This window comes from Acinonyx jubatus, chromosome C2, assembly GCF_027475565.1.
Source record: "Acinonyx jubatus isolate Ajub_Pintada_27869175 chromosome C2, VMU_Ajub_asm_v1.0, whole genome shotgun sequence".
Classification (NCBI taxonomy): Eukaryota; Metazoa; Chordata; class Mammalia; order Carnivora; family Felidae; genus Acinonyx; species Acinonyx jubatus.
The window spans coordinates 79962150-79978046 of NC_069384.1; the positions used below are offsets into that span (position 1 = coordinate 79962150).

General features: G+C 44.1%; 1 protein-coding gene across 8 annotated transcripts in view; it reads left to right on the plus strand.

Annotated features, from left to right (window-relative positions):
- Positions 1-1180: 1180 nt before the first annotated feature.
- Positions 1181-15897, plus strand: part of DGKG (diacylglycerol kinase gamma) — a 213148-nt gene continuing 198431 nt past the window's right edge. For 5 of the 8 annotated variants that reach the window (XM_053221098.1, XM_053221100.1, XM_053221101.1 and 2 more), the window contains exon 1: positions 1183-1518. The gene's annotated coding sequence lies outside the window, so the exon portion shown is untranslated. Of the gene's footprint in view, positions 1519-15897 lie in introns of all 8 variants that reach the window. The other 3 variants (XM_053221105.1, XM_053221103.1, XM_053221104.1) reach the window with 3 other exon arrangements.

The window sequence follows — 15897 nt, forward strand, 5'->3', positions numbered from 1 at the left end:
CTGAACCTCACTTCCTCATCTGTCCCATCAGCCTGCCTGCAGATGGTCTAATATGGACACTGATCATCAGGGTCCTCAGAGCTGTTTGACGTTCATGTCTGAGGCTTCTACCCCAAATGCCCAGACACCCAAGGCCCCTTGGCGCCTCTGCATCTGCAGAAAGCTTTTCTTGGCTGCAGTCCTGACCCCAGGACCTTCACTGCCTGCTGGCGGAAAAGAATTCTCAGCTGTGGAAAATGGTAAACTCTAAATATTTTACAAATGAGAGTCCAACCTCCCGATGACTCTAAATGTGGTGTGAAATGGACAGAAGTCATCCTGCTGGCGTGACATGCCTAAGATAGTGTCACTACCACCACCACCACCCCATGCGGACATGCACGTCATGGAAAAAGAAGCAAGAACTCGGGGTGCCGTGGCCAGTGCTGGCCGTTATCCCTTACCCGTCACCCCCTGCCCCTTTTCTGTACTTTCCTACATTTGTAAAAGGAGTAGTCTGGTGTGCGGGAGTCGCACAGTCCGCAGTCGACCAAAAGCAAAGGAGAAAGGGAATTAACAACTCTGAGTCCTGAAACCTGATCTGGCCATCAGAGATCAGCGCTGGCGGGCTGCGGTGGTCCCCACAATAGTCGCAGAGGGGGAAATCTTTTCAGATTGAACAGGCACCGATCAATCTCCTGCCACCAACGGCCAGAGCTGTCGGAAAACGTGCTCCGGGCCGGGGCAGGGATTTGCAGGTTAGAGACACGGGGTTCCCAGGAAACGGACAGAACTTGTTGACTTTTAATTTGCATTTCCCCCTCTCTGATTTGGTCGGATATTAAGGCAGCCTAGAGTTTGGTTGGGATGTGGAAATGCCCAGTGGGTATTCGATTTGTCGAACGGTTGTCCTCGGTGCCCGGAGTCAGCTGGCCTCTGGCGCCCCGCGCAGCCCACCTCTGCTGCATCCTCCCGGAACCCCTAAGCTTCTAACTGGTCTTCCCCGACCTAAGCCCTCTCGGAAAGAAGTGCCCCAACGGCGCGCGCGCCCAAGTCGCGCCAAAGGGATCCGGAGTCGCAGCGAGCCGATCCGCATTCACGTGTGTGCGTGGCGCGCGCGTGCGCGCGTGTTTGTGTGTGGCGCGTGTGTGTGTGCGCGCGCGCGCGGGGGTGCGGGGCGGGCTCTGCGCCCGGGGGCAGGGCTCCGCGGGAGAGTGGCAGCCGGACTCGCGGAGCGGCTAGGGGCGGGGCGCCGCAGTGCCGTAGTAGCGGGCAGCCGGGACGCACTGCCTTGGAGCCGCGGATACGCGAGCAGGCGCAGGACCCGGCACTGCCTAGCCCCCGTCCCGCCGCCCCAGACCCGCGGCGCCCGCTCGGGCCGTCCCCCTCCCCGAGAGGGCTGCGCTGGCGGGAAGGCGCCCAGACCACAGCCCCGGCCCCCCTTCCTGCCTCTCGGTTCCTCTTTCCTCCCAAGTAAGGGAATAAGCCCCGAGGAAGGAGCGCCCCGGGGAACCGCGCAACCAAGTGTTGCATGGTGAGGTAAGACGGCGGCCGGCGCGGCAGAGGGGGCTCGGGCTCGCGGGCGCGGGCGGCCACAACTTGGAAAAGGAGCGCGGAGCGGGCGCCGGTCGCGCGGCCGGGGAAGGGAGCGGCGGGGGAGGCCACTGCGCCCACCCTGGCGGTGCCACCTGCAGCAAAGCCCCTGCAGGAGGAGATGCACCCCTGGGAGGCTGAGGGCGCAGGAGCGGCACGGGGGCATCGGCTCTCGCTTCGACTGGGAAGAGCTTGCACGCCCCAAAGGTGTGCGGGCGGGAGGCAGCGTTGCTCCGGGCACTTGGCCCCAACAGCTGGCCAGGTTCCCCCCTTCTAGGTGTACTTTGCTTCGTTGGTAGCCACTTCGCGCGCCAGGGTGCCCAAGGGCGGCGAGGAGCGGGGATACTTTTACTGACGTCTGGTCGCCAAAGCCTCTGGCCGTCCCGTGGGGTTCCAGGACTTTGGGACAGTCCGCAGAGCCTCTGGGCTAGGGGAGCTTGAAGGGAGGCTGGAGAGCGCGCGGACACCTTGACAAATACAAGCTAGGGAGGGAGAGGAGGGATGGGAAAGAATATAAAGCCGACCTGTTTAGTCTCTGAGTCACCACATGTGTGTCCGTGTGTGTGTTTGCGTCCTGAAGGGCGCGCATCTCGTAGCACCTGTGGGGCTTTGCAGAACTCCACTGGTCCATCTCACCTTGCATATTCTGACATTTTCTTTCTCTGGACGGATGAACTAGAATTTGCGGAGGGGGCGGCGGAGTTCCGAAAAGCCCTACAGGTGACTCTGAGGCGCCGCCCCCACCCCCGCCATCACTGCAGTGGAAAGCCTGCGAAGGGAGCGAGGAGGCGTCCCCAGATGTGAGTGATCCAGCTGCGGCACTCACAGTGGCGGGCACGACGCCCCCTCCCCGCGGCCGAGGGTCTGCGGCAGCGGCAGCGCGCGGTGATTTGTGGCTGCGCCGCAGTGGCGCGCGGGAGAGCTGAGAACCCGCCGACGCTACGCGCTCCCGGGCAGGCGCGGCCCGCTCCTCTGGCTTCATTAGCATACGATGACCTCGCTGTCCCGGGAGGGCCGGGGAGCGCTGTTGGTCATTCTTTCATTTCGGGGTCTGGGGGCCGCGCGCCTTGGGTCTGGAGATGTGGACCGGGGGTAGTCACTGATGAGGGACAGCGGTCAGGACCTAGGGCTGGGAACTGCCCCTCAGGTTCCAATGGGGAGAACGAATTCGCGATTTCGGTGCCTGAGATGCTTTGTGTAGAATACGGCCCATTTGCTGGAGCACAGGGCACCCTCGTTGTCAGTGAAGGACGTTAGATCGAAGGGGCAGATGTCATCGCAGTTTGGTCACGTACACACACACACACACACACACACACACACACACACCCTCTCACACCCCTACTTTGTGCTTCGTAACCTACCCCCTCGTTCCAGGGATATGTCCGAACGTGGGAGGGATTTTGCCGTTTGTCTTGTTGAAAGGGCTGTATTTGGCAGAGATTCCGTTCTGAATATAAATTATACTCATTAAATAAAGCAGCAGGAACTAAGCTAACTTCCCTGTTGTATCTCTGATCTAAGTCTTTCCTTTGCCACCCTTAGTTTATGTGTAGCACGGTAGGCACTATTTCAGGTATTTTTCTAGGACGGGTCTGGGGATGGGATGCAAGTAGATGAGTCTTTCCCTCCTTACACTTTCAGTTCAGTGTTTGGTTCAGATCAATCAAGACATGGGACGAAAATGATAAATATCAGAGCATCTTGGAATCTAGACTCTCAGAAATAGGAGGAACTACTAAGGACACCAGTTCCAACTCTCCTCCCTCCCCCCCCCCCCTACATGGAGCACTTTCAACAGGTGCCACTCAGAGGTCCCAGCTGTGCACGCCTGAGGCTCTGTGGGAGGAAGAACCCACACACCAGCAGGCCTTCCCTCTCCTGCTAATCCCTGGGAGAGGAGGCTGCCCCCAGCTCCTGCCTTGGAAGGGGTGGGTAGGAAGAGAGAAGTATAATTTTGTTGTGATAAATTCTTTTGAAAAAATCTTATTGTATTACATCTTTTATGATATACCCTTTCAGTGTAAAAGTAATTCATGTTGGATGCAGAAAGTTTGGGAAGTTGGAAAGTGTGCAAAGGGTCAAACCACTCATGATTCCACCACCCATTTCCACACTGTTACTATATTGGCATATTTCTTTACTAGTCATTTTTATGCCTTGAAATCATATAATCTATAGTGAGGCAACATTGAGTATCTAGTAACTGTATATTTTAGGTGCTGAGTGTTTTATATTCATTGTGTCATTTAATCCTCAGAAGACTTTCTGAGGCAAGTATTGTAATCAACCCCATAGAGTTCAGGAGACTTGCCCACACCACATCACTAGTAAGAGGCCGACCCAAGATTTAAATCCAGGCTGTCTGGGTCCTGGGTGGTTGCTTAACCTCTGTAACTATTGCTTCTCTACACACACACCCCCATTAGTGTTATAGCAAAAGTCCTTCATGAACATCATTTTCATGGCTGTATATTATTACACTGTTAGTCATTTAGCAACTACAAATAACTCTGCACAACATCCCTGCTGCACACATTTCCAGATACTTTCTTTGGATAGATTCCCAGAAGAAGAATCACTGGGCCAAAGGGCATGAATGTTTCGAGACTCCTGATATACAGGACAAGCTGCTTTTTGAAAAGGCTACACTAATGTACACGTTCATCCATCAGAGGCAACTCGGCCACAGTCAAAGCAGGTGACCTCTAGAGACGCAAACAGACCAAGGGTCTCACATGACCAAACCACCCCACACGAGCATCCCCCTGGCCTCCTGGGAGAAGGAATCATAGGTATCATCCAGCCTTATACACACACATGTGATTATGGAAACCATACAGTATAAAGCTCTACCTGCTTTTTTTTTTAATTTTTTTAACGTTTATTCATTTTTGAGATAGAGAGAGAGACAGACCATGAATGGGGGAAGGTCAGAGAGAGAGGGAGACACAGAATCTGAAACAGGTTCCAGGCTCTGAGCTGTCAGCACAGAGCCCAACGCGGGGCTCGAACTCACGGACCGCGAGATCATGACCTGAGCCGAAGTTGGACGCTTAACCGACCAAGCCACCCAGGCGCCCCAATGCTCTACCTGCTTTTATGTGAGCAGCTGTCAGTTGCAGAATTCTCTGGCTAGAGGTCATATATTAGACTTGGGCAAATCAAACATTGTGTAAAATGTGGAAATGTGCAAAAGATCCTACTTCTCTGTAGAAGTAATTAGAATAACTCTTACTTCTGTTAATGTGTGTCACTATCACAGCCAGGTTCAGCCAGTCCAACCAATCTGTAACAGTTTCTTCACATACTGGCCATGTTCACAGAGCCATTTGTTTGTACCAAGTATCAGAATTCCAGAACAAAACCACAGTAGGAGTTGATGTTATCTTATATGTAACAGAGTGCATCTGCCCCCCTGCCCCCTACCAAATCAGTTATGGTTAGTGACTACAAATAAAGCAATAAAAAATAAGGTTATATTCATCATCTGAAAAAATGTCCTCAGGTGAAGAAGATATGGCTACAGAAGAGAAACAGAATTAGACAATACAAAAAGACACAAAGGGGACATTTTTGAAGACAACAAGTTGGCCCTAGGTGTGAGTTTTCCATAAGACGATGTTTGCCTCATAGCCACCACCTCCAGCACTGGGTTTCATAGCCCTGGAATATAGTCTGTTGTTGTAAATTGCATAAATATTAATTGAGTCCCCACTATGAAATCTACATAAGACTGCTCAGATCTTAAACCATCCTTCTGGGAAGGCTCCCCTGACTGCTCATCTGAGGTAGAGACCTGTCCCCACTTCACCCGTAGCACCTGTGCACACACTTGCCTCGCTATGGCGAAATCACTTACCTGCATACCCCCCTCTAAACTGTGAGCTTTTTGAAGGTACAGCTCTCACCGTACCACCAGCACCTGAGGTAGAACTTATGCACTATAGACAATTAAATGTGGTAAATGAAGAAATAAGAGAGATTTCCAGGGACTGTACTGGGTGCTTTATGTGCATTTCTTGTTCCATGCATCTTTATTTGCTCTGGCCAGGCAGTCTCAGAAACATACCAGCAAGATGTCTTGAGCTGTGCTATTTCCACATGGGAGTATTTCCATTTGCAGTTAATTCATTAAAATTAAACAAAACTTAAAATTCCATTTTTCAATCACATGAGTCATATTCGTAGTGCGTACATATACCTTCTGGCTACCATACTAGAAAATGCATGTATGGGGCACCTGGGTGGTCAGTCAGTTAAGCGACTGACTAGGTATCAGCTCAGGTCATGATCTTATAGTTCATGGGATCGAGCCCTGCATTAGGCTCTGTGCTGACAGAGTGGAGCCTGCTTGGGATTCTCTCTCTGCCTCTCTGCCCCTCCCTCGCTCGTGTAGCATGCTCTCTCTCAAAATAAAGGAACATTTTTAAAAAAGGAAAGAAAATGCTCATATGGAACATTTCCTATAGAATGTTCATCTGGAAATTCCTGGCTTCCAAGGGAGAATGGGAGTAGGGAGAAAGAAAGAGGAGGGATAGTGGTAGTAAATGTAGTAGTAATATTGGAATACTATTTATTGGGCACCTACTCTGTGCTCTACATTGTGCTATATTTTGTGCATGTGTTGTCTCACTTAATCTTCATATCATTATGAACCTGGTATTAACCCTGTTCTACAGACAGGAAAACTAAGTCTCAGGAAGTCTAGGTAAGCACTCACAAAGCTAATAGGAGAGGCTGAGTTTTAACTCAGGGTCCTGTGATTTCAGAGCCTTTTGCCTTACTACCTCAGTAAATGTTGTGTGGGGTAACGTAGATGTGAACTGCCATCAGCTTGACTTCCCTGGAAGCCAAAGGAAGGGTATTTTTTAAAATACTTTTTAATGTTTATTTATTTTAGGGGGGAGGAGGGGCAGAGAGAGTGGGAGACACAGAATCTGAAGCAGGCTCCAGGATCTGAGCTGTCAGCACAGAGCCCCACACAGGGCTCAAACTCATAAACCGTGAAATCATGACCGGAGCTGAAGTCAGACGCTTAACCAACTGAGCCACCCAGGTGCCCCCAAAGAGGGGTATTTTTGAAGGCTTCCCAAGGGAAGAAATTGGTATAATTTACAAATGTTAATAGAATATTAAGTGTAAAATTTTGGGGTTGGGGGCTCAAGGGTCTTGTCCCTGGATGAGTGACAAGGGAGAAAGGAACCCACCGATAGCATAATCTGACCAGAGGGCAAAACCGAGGAGAGCAGATGAGCCCACCACCAGCATCCATGCTTCTCCCTAGGGAGTTCTCTCATCAGCTCTGAGGGAAATATTGGCTTGGCTAGGATCTCACAGCCAATTCATGGCACGATCCGGCCCCAGCCTCCCTGTGCCCTTTGCACAGCTCCACCTGCCTCATAGGCCGTTGGCTTCAGTGTCTTAACTATAGTTACCATCCTTGCTCCAGTTTTTCTGTCTTTGTTCTTAAGGAATAAAATACAAAATTTCAAGGGAGGCTTAATTAATACCAAATAGAGATGATTACCTCCTTCATTTTACATTTCATATTTCTGTTAAAACTTTGTAAGGTTGAATTAGGGATCTATATCCATAATAACCTGTTGGGCTTAGTACCAACTGAAAAACAACAACAACTCTCTTTTAAACTTCCTCTTGAAGTGTATCACCTGCCCCACACCCCCATGCTCGTGCATTTATTACTCATTTATCTTGTTCAATTTTGTCTTCCGTGCCAACTAGCCCAAATATTTCCGGCTTTGAATCTGTTACCCAGTGTATTTGCTGTTCCTTCCAGCTGGCTTCCAGTCATCCCCAAATCTGATGAGCATGACCTCTTCAACTAAGTCATCGATAAAAATGATGAATATTATAAGATCTGAGGCATTCTACTATATGCTCCCTAAAGATAGATGTTAATTCAATAAGTAACCAGCACTCTTTCAGAAAGTTTATGCAACTTTTTATACTATTACCCAGCCCATATTTCTTCATCTTTTTCAAGAAATTATCAAAGGAATCTTACAAGGTTTTGATAAAGTCCAGATACTCCTTATCACTGGTATTTCCCTGATCTGCCTGCCAATAACTTTGTCAAAGAAGTTATTTTGTTATTCTGACATAACCTAAATTTCAGTTAACCCTTGTTAGTTCTTAGAGATCACAACTTCAGTCCTAAAATATAATCACACATCCTATTCTAGAATATTCCCTGGGGTTTAACGTCAGCCCCCTCAACTTAAGAAATACATTGTATTTCGTATTTAAAAAATAGAACTTTCTTTGCTCTGGAGGTAATGGTGGTGGTGGTGATAGTGGGTAACTTTATGATTCTGAATAGGTTAAGGAGAGTGGTCCAGCGGTCTCAATTGCATGTTGTCTTAGAACCCTAGGGTATTATTCAATTAGGCCAAAAGACTTGTATTCGTTTGAGGCAGATCTAAGAGTCTCTAGTATCATAGAAGATGAACCCAGGGAAGGAGACTAGAGAGAACCTGATCCCAGGCTTTCATCTTAAAGTGAGGAATCCTGCATCGAGAGAGGAAGTATCCTGCTTGGGGTCACACATCCAAGACAGGAACATGAGCTGAGGTCTCCCACTCTTCCCCAATGCTTTCCCCAGGGCACAGCTTCTCCTCATCTTCATTTCTGAAGAAGCACACAGCCTTTGTTTTTGATAGGAAGTGTCCACTTTGCTCTTGGAATTAACCTTGTAAGTCATTGATACCTCAGTGAAAATCTTTCTTTCCTGGCATTGTGATTTAAAAGGAGAAAGTAAGGGAGAGCTTAAGGGCTCTTGTTTTCCAAGTTGTACAAGGTCTTCAAGGCAGAACAGGGGCACAGAGAGAAAAGTTCATGTAAGAAAAGACTTTTTAAAAGAAATAATAAAAATCATAATAATAGTAACCGTTCTTTGCATGTGTACCACACTTAGGAGAAAACACTGTGCTCTCCTGATTCCAATCCAAATCCACGAGCTCTCCTGATTCCAATCACAAGTGTGAGACAATCAGCACAGACATCACCCGCCATATTTCAGTAGTATGATTTTGTCAAAGCAGAGGCCATGGGATGGATCTCGAAGAGTGTACTATGGCAAGAAAAGGGAGGACAGGTAAAACTCAATGGCACACAGCTGACAAACCCCAGACCCATCTGTGTAGCTGGCCATCTGGGCCCACCTTGCTTTTCTGGGTGGTCTGCATGGACAGTTCTCTCCTCACTTAAGACATAAACAGTGTCATCTACACAGAAACTGAGTTGTTGCTTCCCTCATGGCTGATCTGGTATGAAAGTTCCAAGTAGCCAGAGGTCAGCAAGGCCACTTTGACCCTTAGATGCTGACATGCTTGAAATGTTTGGCCCAGATGTTTTCATTCCTTGCTGTATTTCTCCACTTCTCTGCTCTTGTATGGTGGCCCACAGCATTTTACTAGCTGCCTCAGTGTCCCTGTATTTCAGTTAAAGTAGAGCTACAGAAAGCTGTTTTAGTCTCTGCAAGGACTAGAAGATTCCTTCCAGAATCCTTGAGGTCTATGCAAAGTGGGGTGGGTGTTCTCATCCAGTTTGCCACTTTTGTCAACCCAAAGTTTCATCAACAAATATGTCCATAATCCTCAGAATCTGACTCCAGGACACCCACTGTGGAAGTTGGTCCCCTCCTTTTTCTCATGCCAGGATGTCCAGCAGCCTTTGGCTGATCACAGAGTGATTTTGATCAATCATTAGGAAGCCAGTAGTTACATGTTCCTGTAGCTGGGGAAATTCCCTCTCTACCCCAAAGCTTCCATTGTTCCTAATTCTTAAATCATGCAAATAATTGGCAAATGCATTCCTGAGGAAATTCGCCCAATCACTTGACTAACATTAGATCAGCAAATATATACTGAACATCCCCTCTGTGCTAGGCATAGGAGAAGTTTCTGGGGATAAGACCAACCAGTTTTCTGGGAACTGGATGGAACAGAGCCAGAAATTGTGTACCATTATCTTTAGATGAGATTCTAGAGGAGGGGTCACCTCCCAAGCCTAGGAAAGTATTAGACCAAGGAGGTCAGGTGTTACTCTCTGGAGTAGATGAGCTTCACTTGAAATTCAAAGGATGGGTAGAAGTGAAGAAGTGAATGTGGATAATAGAGGAAACTGTAAGCAATGGCTCAGAGGCAGTTCTTGTCTGCAGCTCCGTGTTGCTGGAGCACACTGTGATTCAAGAAGTGATGGGAGGTGAGACTGGAAATGTGGGCACTTGGGTCTTGTCTGTCAACCAAGAGAATGTAGATCTTTTCTCATAGAAAGTGGAGGGCCACTGGGAAAATTTAAGTGGGAACTGACGTGCTCAGATTTTAACATTAGAGCAATCCTTCTAGCTGCAGTGTTGGGAGGGGAGAAGACAGGAAGCAGGGCTGCCCATTGGGAGGCTTCCATGGGAATTTAGGTAATATGAGGACTGAACAAGGTGGGACAGATGGAAGGAAGGAATCAAGAAAGAACTTGTAATTAAGTGGATGTGGAGGGAGTGAGGGAGGCACATGAGTCAAGCGTAGCTCTCAGGCTTCTACCTTGTGTGCCCAGAAGGGTAGTGGTTCCAGTGACCATGAGAACCAAGGAACAGGGGAAAAGACAGGGTTAATAATGATTCAGTTTGGGGCACGTTCCATTTTAAGAGTCAGTGAGAGATCCAGGTGGAGATGTAGTTGACAGATGAGCTATGTGGCTAGAGACCCAGATTAGGGAATCATCAGTGTAAGTGGCAAGTGAAACCACAAGAGCTGATGAGATCATGGGAGTCAGTTTTCATTTATCTTGATATATGTATTGCCAATATCTGAAAGATTCCCGTCAAAGAGATCCATGCCTCTTCAATAAGGGAAGGAAGTTTCTCACAGCACTGAGAGTCTGGGCTTGGTAGGTGAGCTATGCCAGTAGCCATTTGCTGACTCATCTAGACTCTCAGCGTCACTTCTGCCAGGTGAATTATCAAGCATGGATTTTTTTTTTCTTGTCTTCCTCTTCTACATTGGAGTGTCACAAATTTGTAATCAAGGTCCTTTTCTCTAGATCAGTGGTTCCCAACTTCGGTTGAACATTAAAATCAACTGGAGAGAATTGCAGACCTGTCAGTTCTGCGTTCTACTCCTGGAGATGTTAATTTAATTGGTCTGGGGTTAGGACCTGGGCCTGAGTATTTTTAAGGACCCTCAAGTGACACGACTGTTCAACAGGGTTAAGAATCATTGCTAAAGAAGAAGTTCTCTCAGTGATTCTTCTATAGGGTTTTTAATTTCTTAACTTCTCTGGCAAACCTCCTGTCAGTGCATTACACTTTCTCTAAAAACCTACTTTGGCATGTCAGAACCCACGGTGGACACTGCACTCCGGTCATGATCTCGCATGCACATTATCCCTGTCTTTGCATTCAACAGTTTCTCCTTCATGCCTGCAAGGCTCATGGGAAGCTTTGTCAAATCTCCTGTCTTTGAGTTGCATAACTAATATACCTGTCAAAAAGACGTAAGAATCACCTGCTATGACTTCTGAGTGAACTTTGGTTTGTTCCAGGGAATCATTGCTTTCTCTTCCAAGTGCTCACATGGCAGCCGTCAACCTAGCAGTTCTTGAATTTTTATTTTTGCCTGGAGACTATCCATCAGAGATTCTGATTCAGAGATGCGGAGTAGGGGCCCAGAACCAGCAATTTTTTTTTTTTTTTTACCAATGCTCAGAGTGATTCTGGTGCAGGTATACTACCTTTGAGAAATACTGCCTTGAAAATAAGAAATGAAGAATACCCATTTAACTCACACCTACTCCCATAATTGTTTATTGAAATGACCAAATTAATATATAAGTATTTGAGGATATTTATTATAGTACCGACAGCCAAAAAAGGATACCATGTAACCCACATGTCAAAAATTTTGACAACAGAAAATTTTGGCACCTGGGTGGCTCAGTCAGTTGAGAGTCTGACTTTTGATTTCTGCTCAGGTCGTGATCTCACATTTCATGAGACTGAGCCCCACGTCGGGCTCTGTGACAATAGTGCAGAGACTTCTTGGGATTCTCTCTTTCCCTCGCTTTCTGCCCCTCCCTTGTGCTTGCTCTCTCTTTCTCAAAATAAATAAGTATACTTAAAAAAAAATGTGACAATAGTCCATTATAAAGAGTATATGTGAGAGTGAATCAAGGGAAAGCTCAACCAACCCATAAGTCACCAGGGTGGAAGGAAAAGTTGGCCTGGAGATGAAAAAGAGGAAACTAGTAGAAGAATTTCAATAGCAACTCTTGAGGGTAAAGTGACGGGGACTATAAACAATGGGAGAAAATTATTTGCAAATCACATATCTGAAAGTGGGTTGATATTCAGAATATATAGAGAACTCCCCAAACTCAACACAAACTCAAATAATCCAATTAAAAAATGCGCTTCAAAAAGGATTTGAAAAGCATTTCTCCAAAGAAGACACACAAATGGCCAATAAGTACATGAAAAGATGCTCGACATCACCAATCATTAAGAAAATGCAAATCAAACCGTAATGAGATATTACTTCATATCCATTAGGATAGCTGTTGTCAAAAAAAAAAAAAGAAAGAAAAGAAAAGAATATAGCAAATGTTGATGAAGATGTGAGAATTGGAACCCTTGTGCACTATTGGTGAGATTGTAAAATGGTGAAACCACTATGGAAAACAGTACGATGATTCTTCAAAAAATTAAAAATAGGAATACCATATAGCTATCATTTCCACTTCTGGATATATACCTAAAAGAATTGAAAGCAAGGGCATGAAGAGTTTTTTGCACACCTAAATTTATAGCAGCATTGTTCACACGAGCCAAAAGGTGGAAGCAACCAAGTGTCTATCAGTGAATAAATGGATAAGCATAGTGTTGTATGTGTCTACAATGGAGTGTTGTTCATCCTTAAAAAGGAATGGAATTCTCATGTATGCTACAACATGGATGAACCTTGAAGACATTATGCTAAGTGAAATAAACCAGTCACAAAAGGACAAATACTGTACTTTTCCACTCATAGGAGGTATTTAGTATAGTCAAAAGTACAGAGAATGGTAGTTTCCATGGGCTGCGGAGGGGAGAATGAGGCATTATCATGTCGCGGTACAGAGTTTCAGTTTTGTAAGATGAAAAAGTTCTGTGAATGGATGGTGGGGGCAGTTGCACAAAAGTGTGAATGTACTTAATGCCACTGAACTGTATACCTAAAAATAGTTAAATGGTAAATTTTATGTCACGTATATTTTACTACCAGAAATAAACATAAATTGTATGTTATGTATATTTTACCACCATTTAAAAAGGTATGTATATGGGGGTGCTTGGGTGGGTCAGTTGGTTAAGCATCTGACTTTTGATTTCGGCTCAGGTCATGATCTCACGGTTTGTGGGTTCAAGCCCCATGTTGGGCTCTGTGCTGACAGCTTGGAGCCTGCTTGGGATTGTCTCTCCATCTCTCTCTCTCTCTCTCTCTGCCTCTCACTCTCTCAAAATAAATAAATAAACTTAAAAAAATAAAAAGATATATAATAATATGTTATATACATAATACATATACAATGTATATAATATATATTAATATATACTATATCTCCATATAGTTAAACATATATATTTAAGTGGCGGGGGACTATACTAATACTAGGCAGGTTGGTGATGGGAAACACCACCTCAGCATCTCAATCATGTCTGTGCCTCCTCAGACACACTTTGGCCAGCACACATGGCTATGGGCTGTGGGACTCACTCGCAGTCAACACATGGTCAAAGCTCATGAAAACAGTATTTAGCAGTTCAGAATAAGGAAGACCTCTGAGAATGTAAAACTAATTTCTCCATGTAAAATAGACACTATTGAAAAAATAGGAGAAAACGTTTTTAAAACAGTTCCAAGTTCTATTTAGAGATTGAAAAGAATGTAACAGGAGCTATCAAAAGAGAGCAATCTGAGATTAGGAAACTTTTCCTCCTTTAAAATGAAAAATGTGAGGCACCTGGGTGGCTCAGTTGGGTGGGCAGCCGACTTCGGCTCAGGTCATGGTCTCACGGTCCCTGAGTCTGTGAGTTCCAGCCTCATGTCGGGCTCTGTGCTGACAGCTAGGAGCCTGGAGCCTGCTTCGAGTTCTGTGTCTCCCTCTCTCTCTGCACCTCCCCTGCTCGTACTCTGTCTCTCTCTCTCAAAAATAAAATAAATATTAAAAAAATAAAAATAAAATGAAAAATGTTTTGCAGAATTAAACTGGAAGCAGACCACTAAAGATGACTGTAAATTCTTCTACTTCTGATAGAAAACACATAAACGAACTAATGAGTGAAAAAAATGGAAGCTATAATTCAACAGATTATTAAACATTAAAATATAGAATTTTTCAGGAGAAGAGAAAATGGAAGATGAGTTATAAAAAGTATAGAAGACTATTTTTATGATTTCAATTCAAAATATTCATTGTGTACTGGGGAAAATTAAACGTATATTCTGGTAGAAGTTGCTAATTTATAAGATAAAAAAATCTATTGGTATGCAATCAGAAAAAAAACCAGTATTTAAAAAAATAAGCGTGTGTCAAACATTTTGTAACAGTAAATGTCAGAAGGAAGTTGATGTGTAGGTACAGAGTTTTGAGGTAATAAGATTGTGACCCAGAACTGTGTCAGTATTATGTGAGGGGAAAAAAGATATTGTCAGACAAAAGAAGTTCACAGAAAGTAGACCACTGAAATCCTTTAGGGAAAAAAGCATTTATTCACAATATTCTGATCAACAGGGAAATTAATGAATATTAATATTTGGGGATGGATTTGATGTGATATAAAAGATAGGAGGTGAATAATGAAACCAGTTGAGCAAATTTAATGTTTAAATGTTATGAATATGGTTATGAAACATGCAAAATATAAAATAATTCTTAATTAAAAAATAGATGAAAAGTTTAATGGTAATAATCTGGGTCTAAAAACTGAGATTACTCCAGGGGGAAAAAAACACTTGAAATACTAAAGTTCTCATTTTGTGCTGTGAGAGGTATCAATTACTAAATACATTTTTAAGTAAGAGAGTAGATGAATATAGGACTACAAATGGGGTGTTTAACTTTAAAATTAGGAGAAAGATTTGGAATGGTATGGCCAAGATAACAACTAATAAAGAAAATAGCAAGGGTATATAAAAAAAGAAAGTACAAAATAAGATGATGGAAGTGAGGTCAAATATGTTATCACATTAAGTGTGAATGGCTTAATCATTTCTATTAAAAGACAAAGAGACATGGATCGGGCAAAAACTGATTCTAAATATATGCTGTTTAAGACAAAGTGGGACAGAAAGTATTAAAAAAAAAAAGGAAAGAGTATAAATATACCAGGAAAATGCAAACCAAAGAAAGAAAGGAGAGCAATATTAAGATTAGACAAAATAAAATTTAATGCAGGAAACATTAAATGATGCATTAACTGTCGCTAAGAGATATAATTTGTTAGAAGGCATATCACCCATGAATATTTTTATTCTAAAACATAAATATTAAAATAAATAAAAATTGTCAAAACAACTGCAGTGGCAAATGTATCTCTATCAATCTTCAACAAGTGAGTATGTCACTTGTTGAGTGACGACAAGTGAGTATGTAAAGAATTTTAAGGATATAAGGAATTGATGCAATGGATATATATTGGATTTCACATTCATGAATAAAGAATATAGATCTATTAAGATGCTTATGAAATGTTGAGAAGTTTTGATCATTTTGTGAAGTATTGTGATAATTCCAAAAAGTAGAAATTGTCTTAGCACTAAGAGGAAAATAAAATTCAAGTAGAGTTACCCTAGGATAATGTATTCTGGAAACCTGATGTCACCTGAGACGTGTGCATATCTACCTGCCACTGTTAATTTAGCATTCGGTGAGAATAAGATCCAGAACCTGTTATTTGACAAGCATCAAATCTGTAGAATGCTTCCTTCTCTAAGAATGAGTGAAGAGTAAAACAGAAAGGAACTAAGGAAAATGCAAGAGAAGGGTGTAAAGAATAGCATACAGAATGAAAATAAATGATCTCTTCCAGCTGGATCTAAAAGAATATTTTAGGAGACTGGAATGCTCTTAAGAGGGCAAGGAACCGTGGCTTTTACAAATCAGAAGAGAATGAGAACAGGCAGAGATGAAAATGAAATATGGTATGCAAAAATGCAAATGAAATATGGAGGGATTGCAAGGAAACTAAAACCCAATAAGGTTAAAACCTATTAGGTGCAACCAATGAGCACAGTTTGTTTTACTGAAAATCAAATCAAGTATTTGGAG